A 6,831-nucleotide genomic window follows, 5' to 3' on the forward strand; every position below is an offset into this window, starting at 1 on the left:
TTCTTTTTTTTTTTTTTTTTGAGACAGAGTCTCCCTTCACTTAGTTGCCTTAGCTTGCCATGGGAGCAACTGTGAGGATGTGCCAGGCCTAGGATGAACTTGAGAACATTCTTGGCCATTGTGTTCCCTGGTCCTTTCAGATCAGCTTTGCTGCAATTTTGCCTCATAAGGCTCTAAAAATTTATTTGTGAAATTGAGTTAGAGGGATAATAGTACCTGAAAATGTGCCAGGTTATGAAGTGATTAATTAGGTTGGTTGCTCCAGACTTAACCTGCCAGAAATAAATGTTATAGATATTACTGTTACACCAAAAGCATTGTGAAATCAGATTACCTTAGAATGATGCATCATGAAGACATGGGAAAAAAGCAGTTTTATGGCAGGGGCTTATATCCCAGCTCTGTCTTATACTAAATGGCGATGGTATTTCCACTCCTGCTTGTAAAATGGAGCTACTGGCCCTAACTTGTCTGTTTCACATGGTGGTTAAAAGGAGTAAACAAAATAATAAGTTTGTAATTTCCAATTCTTTTTTTTTTTTGAGACAGAGCCTCACTTTTTGCCCCTTTTGCCATGGCATCATAGCTCACAGCAATCTCAGACTCTTGGGCTCAAGTGATTCTCTTGCCTCCCGAGAAGCTGAGACAACAGGGGCCCGCCACAATGCCCAGCTATTTTCAGAGATGATGTCTTGCTCTGGTTTAGGCTGGTCTCAAACTCAACCTCAGCTGATCCGCCCACCTTGGCCTCCCAGAGTGCTTGGATTACAGGAGTGAGCCACTGTGCCCAGCCTGTAATTTCCAATTCTATATAAATAAAAGAGGTTATAAAAGTAGTGGTGATTATTGCACAATTTTGGGAATATACTAAAAATTACGAGATGTACATTTTTTTTTTGAGACAGAGTCTCACTTTGTCACTCTTGGTAAAGTGCCATGGTGTCACAGCTCCCAGCAACCTCAAACTCTTGGGCTCAAGTGATTCTTTTGCCTCAGTCTCCCGAGTAGCTGGAACTATAGGCGCCTGACACAGCACCCAGACATTTTTAGAGATGGGGTCTTCAACTCCTGAGCTCAAGAAATCTGCCATCTTGACCTCTCAAAGTGCCAAGATTACAGGTATGAACCACCACTCCTGGTCATGAGATATACATTTTAAAAGGGTGAATTTTACGGTATGTGAATTATGTCTCAATTTTAAAATGCATCACAAAATGTATGTGACTATGTGAGGCATAATGATAAAATGATTTATCAATGAAAATTTAGAATAATGGTTAGAAAAGAGATATCAAATTATTGTCCATATCAGAGTAGGTGATTATTCTTCATAGCATACAGCCACCATCCCTTCTTGTCCAAAAATCATGTTCTTCCTGTTCTTTATTGTCAAAGGTGCCATTTCTGGCTGATTTACTGTCTCCCACTAGGAGGAAAGGTAGTAACTCTGTTAATACAATATCTTTCTTTGTATTGAAACAGTATAGATATATTTTATTCTAGAGTTCCTTAATACTCCTGGTTACCTTACTCATGATACTTCATCATTACTTTGCCCATAACTCTCTCAAAACTTATTACTGTGTTCTGATGATGATCCCAAACACACATCTTACCTAGAGAATGCCTGAAAAGTGAACAAGAATTTGTTTTCCGGCCATGTTAAGTTTTCTTTCATAATTTTTTTTTGGGGGGGACAGAGTTTCACTTTGTTGCCTTTAGTAGAGTGCCATGGTGTCACAGCTCATAGCAACCTCGCACTCTTGGGCTAAAGGATTCTCTTGCCTCAGCCTCCCAAGTAGCTGGGACTGTGAAGCCTGACAGACTCATTGGACTCAGTGTGCTGGCATAATTCTCTATAACTCCACTCGTGTTTGGATACAAAAGGACTACAGGCGCCCCCCACAATGCCTAGCTATTTTTAGAGATAAAGTCTCACTCTGGCTCTGGCTGTTCTCAAACTCATGAGCTCAGGCATTCCACCCGCCTCAGCCACCCAGAGTGCTAGGATTACAGGATAAGCCACCACACTGGGCCTTTCTTTCATAATTTTATGTCATAAATGGAGAATAACACTTCTTTAAACCATATCTTCTCATGTTCACTTTAAACCACAATCACAACATTCCTAGGCTGTGAGCTCTTTCCAGGTTGACCACACCTCCATCTTCCAGACACTGTCACCAATAGGGAAAATATGTGCAAGGCTGTGGGTGCAGCAAGAAGAGTGATCCATTCCTGCACACCTCATTAACATGATTTAGTATTAATATGGGAGAAAATTTTGCATCACCACATCATTCAGAAGCAAAAGAGTATAGCAGTTGGAAAAGGCCCTTTTACCCTGTGGAGAAAAAATCCTGAAAGCATTCAGAAATGATCTTGGGAAAGAAAGATAGGAGTACCCCAGGAGACTGCCTGACCTATGCCATGGAGTCTTCAGAGGGGGTGTTGAATGCCAGTGATGGGTCGGGTAGGGAGGTGGTATGTCTGCTGGATAAAAGATGGCTCAGGTGGCTGATGGACCACCAGCAGATTGATACAAAACTGATAGGAAAGTGCCAACACAGGGACCCAAACATATGGCTCATGCCCAAAGATTGGTGGAGGACTTTCAGTAGTCCAGAGACCTGAACTCATCTTGTGTTTGATACAAAATCAGCATGTCAGTACCATTTTGGAGACCCAATCTCACATTATTCTGCAAAGGGTATACTACATTGGCCAACAAGACTGATAAACTTGCTGGGATGCCTTCTTGGATTTGAGGCTTAGTCACGGGACCCTGGGATGACCCCATAGGCATGAGTTCCTTGAACATCCTGGGATTGGAGAATGCCATGAGGGGAGAAATTGGGACCAGGGATCATGCAGGACCTGGTCTGGGCTTAGCCTTAAAACCACTAATGGTACACCTAAGGTGGCAGGTTGGAATCCCCAGCCCGGACCCGCCAAACAACAATGACGGCTGCAACCAAAGAATAGCCAGGCGTTGTGGTGGGCGCCTGTGGTCCCAGCTATTTGGGAGGTGGAGGCAGGAGACTCGCTTGAGCCCAGGAGTTGGAGGTTGCTGTGAGCTGTAATGCCACGGCCCTCTACCCAGGGGGACAGCTTGAGGCTCTGTCTCAAAACAAAAACAAAAACAAAAAACCACTAATGGGCTCGGTGCCTGTGGCTCAAGTAGCTAAGGTGCCAGCCACTAAGGTGGTGGGTTCAAATGCAGCCCAAGCCCGCCAAACAACAATGATGGCTGCAACCAAAAAAAAAATAGCGGGGCATTGTGGCAGGCGCCTGTAGTTCCAGCTACTTGGGAGGCTGAGACAGGAGACTAGCTTGAGCCCAAGAGTTGGAGATTGCTGTGAGCTATGATGCCACAGCATGCTACCTAGGGGGACAGCTTGAGGCTCTGTCTCAATCAAACAAACAAACAAACCACTAATGGTCCTGGCTGGTCCCAAGTACTGAAAAGAGACCTGGAGAATTTTCAGGGACAGCCCTCCAAAGCATGAGCCCCTTTGAGGGCCCTTAAGACATCCCTATCTGGATACATAGGGGTGTCTTAAGGAAATGATTGCTAGGTGACTCATGAGGATAGTCATAAAAAGAATTTCTCTCAAGCTCTCTAGGTCACTGGGATTGCTCAATCTGGGGGAAGCCAATCCTCATGCTATGAAGACATTCAAACAGCCCTACAGAGAAGCCTACATAGCAAGGGGCTAAGATCTTCTACCAAGAGCCAACACTACACTGTCAACTACTATGAACGAGCTACTTTGGAAATAGTTTCTCCAGCTCTAGTCAAGCCTCTGGATGACTATAGCTCCTGCTGACATCTGACTGTGACATCATGACTGACCCAAGCTGCTCTCAAACTCTTGACCTGCAGACAATAAATGAGTATTTCAAGCCACTAAGTTTTGGGGTGACTTATTACAAAATGACAAACAATACTAAAACCTTAGAGTCATCCTTAGGTTTCTCCCCTTTCTCTTGCATCTCACATCCAATGTACAAGCAAATTACATTAGTTTTAATTTCAAAATATATCCAGAATCTATTTCCCACTACCTTTACCACTACCACTTTGGTGTGAGCCTTGTAACTGTACTGCTTCTACCCTAGAATCCCCACAATTTATTATTTAATTTTAATTTTTTTTAGAGAGGGGGTCTTACTCTGTTACCTAGGATGGAATGCTGTGGTGTTATCATGGCTCACTAACCTTGAACTAAGCTCAGGCTATCCTCTGGTCTCAGCCTCCTGAGTAGATTATAGACACATTATTATTACATCCAGCTGATTTTTTTTTTTTTTTGAGATAGAGTCTCACTTTCTCACCCTCGGTAGAGTGTTGTGGCAGCGTCACACTGCTCACAGCAACCTCCAGCTCTTGGGCCCAGGCGATTCTCTTGCCTCAGCCTCCCGAGCAGCTGGGACTATAGGCGCTTGCCACAACACCTGGCCATTTTTGTTGTTGTTGCGGTTTGGCCAGGGCCAGGCTTGAACTCGCCACCCTCAACATATGGGGGTGGTGCCTTACTCACTGAGCCACAGGTGCCACCCTCAGCTGATTTTTTTTTTTTTTGAAACAGAGCCTCAAGCTATCCCCCTGGGTAGAGTGCCAGGGAATCATAGCTCACAGCAACCTCCAACTCCTGAGCTCAAGCGAGTCTCCTGCTTCAGCCTCCCAAGTAGCTGGGACCACAGGTGCCAGCCCTAGCACCCGACTGTTTTTTGGTTGCAGCCGTCATTGTTGTTTTGGTGGGCCGGGGCTGGATTCAAACCTACCACCTTAGGTGTATGTGGCTGGCACCTTAGCCACAGGTACCCAGCCAGCTGATTTTTTTTTTTAAGAGATTGGGTCTCGTTATGTTGCCCAGGCTGGTCTTAAATGATCCTTCTAGCTTGGCTTCCCAAAACACTGGGATTATAGGAGTGAGCTACCATGTCTAGTCCCCACAATTTATTTTCAAACAGCAGCCAGCATTCCTATAGAAAGGTACGTCAGATTCTGTAATACCTCTGCTCAAAACCCTGCAGTGGTTACCCATATCCCTTGAACAAGAAAAGTCAAAGATAACTCAAGTCTTCTAAGGCTCTGCATGATCTGCTTATTACTAGATGAGCAATGCCTCTCTGACCGCATCCCTTGTAATTCTGATGGAATTTATACCACTTCGTCTGCACTGGCCTTCTTGCTGTTTTTCACCTGGGCCAGGAATGCTCCTGACTTAAGGTTTTCACACTTTCTGTTTCTCTGCTTGGAATACTCCTTTAGATCCTGCATTACTCAGTCTCTCATCTTCTTCAAGTTATTGTTCAACTGTCACTTCCCAATGAAGCCTACCACCTCTGTAATTTCTACCTGCCCATCTCTCAGAACTTCTGATTTTAATTACCCTACTCTATTTTATAGCATTTACATTCTAACACACCATATAATTTACTTATTTATTATGCTTATCGTTTAGTTATTCTTTCCCTACTAGAATGTAAGCTCTGAGAAGGCAGTGATTTTTTTGTGTTTTGTTCACTGATGTATCCACAAATCCCTAAAAGAGGCACATGGTAAGTGTTCAACACTGCAGTCAGAGCTCTAAGCAACCTATAGTTCCAAGCTAAGAGTTCAATATCATCAGCCTGACAAAAGATCTATTGTATCTTAAGAATGGTGTGGAAATAGAGCAGCTGCACCTTTCTGAAAGGGCTACGCTAGTACAAAGGTAAAATTTCTGCAGCAACGGGTGTGGATTGATGACCAGGAATCAGACAGGTCCTGGTCCTCAGCATTTTGGCCCTAGGAAAGTGGCAGTATTTAGGGTGGGGGGTGGGGTGGGGACAGAAACACCAAGGAAGACTGATAATGCATTTTCTTCATTTTGGCAGAATGAGGTTTAGGGTAGTTATCAGGCTGCATATGGAAAATTAACATTTATTGCAGGTGTCCTCAAACTACAGTCCGTGGGCCACATGTAGCTCGCCTAGGACATTTATCTGGCCTGCCGGGTGTTTTTGCCACTGTTGCCTGTCCTGCTTAGCAGCCGACTCATCCGGGACCCGCAGTCCACCTCTCCAACAGTCTGAGGGACAGTGAACTGGCCCCCTGTTTAAAAAGTTTGAGGACCCCTGATTTATTGCATACCTGGGTTTGTGTACTGAGAATCATACTCTGCATGTGTATAATTTCATGGAAAAGATAAACTATTCTATCCTTCTAGAAAGTAATTTCCCTAATCCTGGATTTTGATAATCTCCATTGATCAAATGCCTAAACTTATTATTTGGCCATAACCTTTTTGTCTGTGGACCTGTTTCTTCATCTATAAAATGAAGGTTAGGAATGCTCTGTGGGGCTCTAAAATTTTGCAATAAAGTCAATATTCACACACTTGATCTTAGTCAAAAGGCCAAGAAGTGATATGAAGTCAATATTTAGAGTACTGTAAATAAAATTATGTAATAAAGAATACAGAATGATGTAATAAAGTCAATATTTATTTAAAATGAGAAAAATCATTATAGATTTTAAAATGCTAACAAAAGCCTAGGCAATGTTGCAAGACCCTCATCTCTACAAGAAAATTAAAAGATCTGCCAGGAGTAGTGGCTCTGCCTGTAATCTTAGCACTCTGTGAGGGCCAAGGTGGGTGGGATTGCTTGAGGTGATTAATTCAAGACTAGCCTAAGCAAGAGTGAGACTCCCTCTCTATTAAAAATAGAAAAACATGGTGGCGGCTCGGCGCCTGTGGCTAAGTGGCTAAGGCGCCAGCCACGTACACCCAAGGTGGCGGGTTCGAATCCAGCCTTGGCCTGCCAAAAAAACAACAATGA

The sequence above is a fragment of the Otolemur garnettii genome, unplaced genomic scaffold, assembly GCF_000181295.1.
Source record: "Otolemur garnettii isolate 467f Iridium unplaced genomic scaffold, OtoGar3 scaffold00070, whole genome shotgun sequence".
Lineage (NCBI taxonomy): Eukaryota > Metazoa > Chordata > Mammalia > Primates > Galagidae > Otolemur > Otolemur garnettii.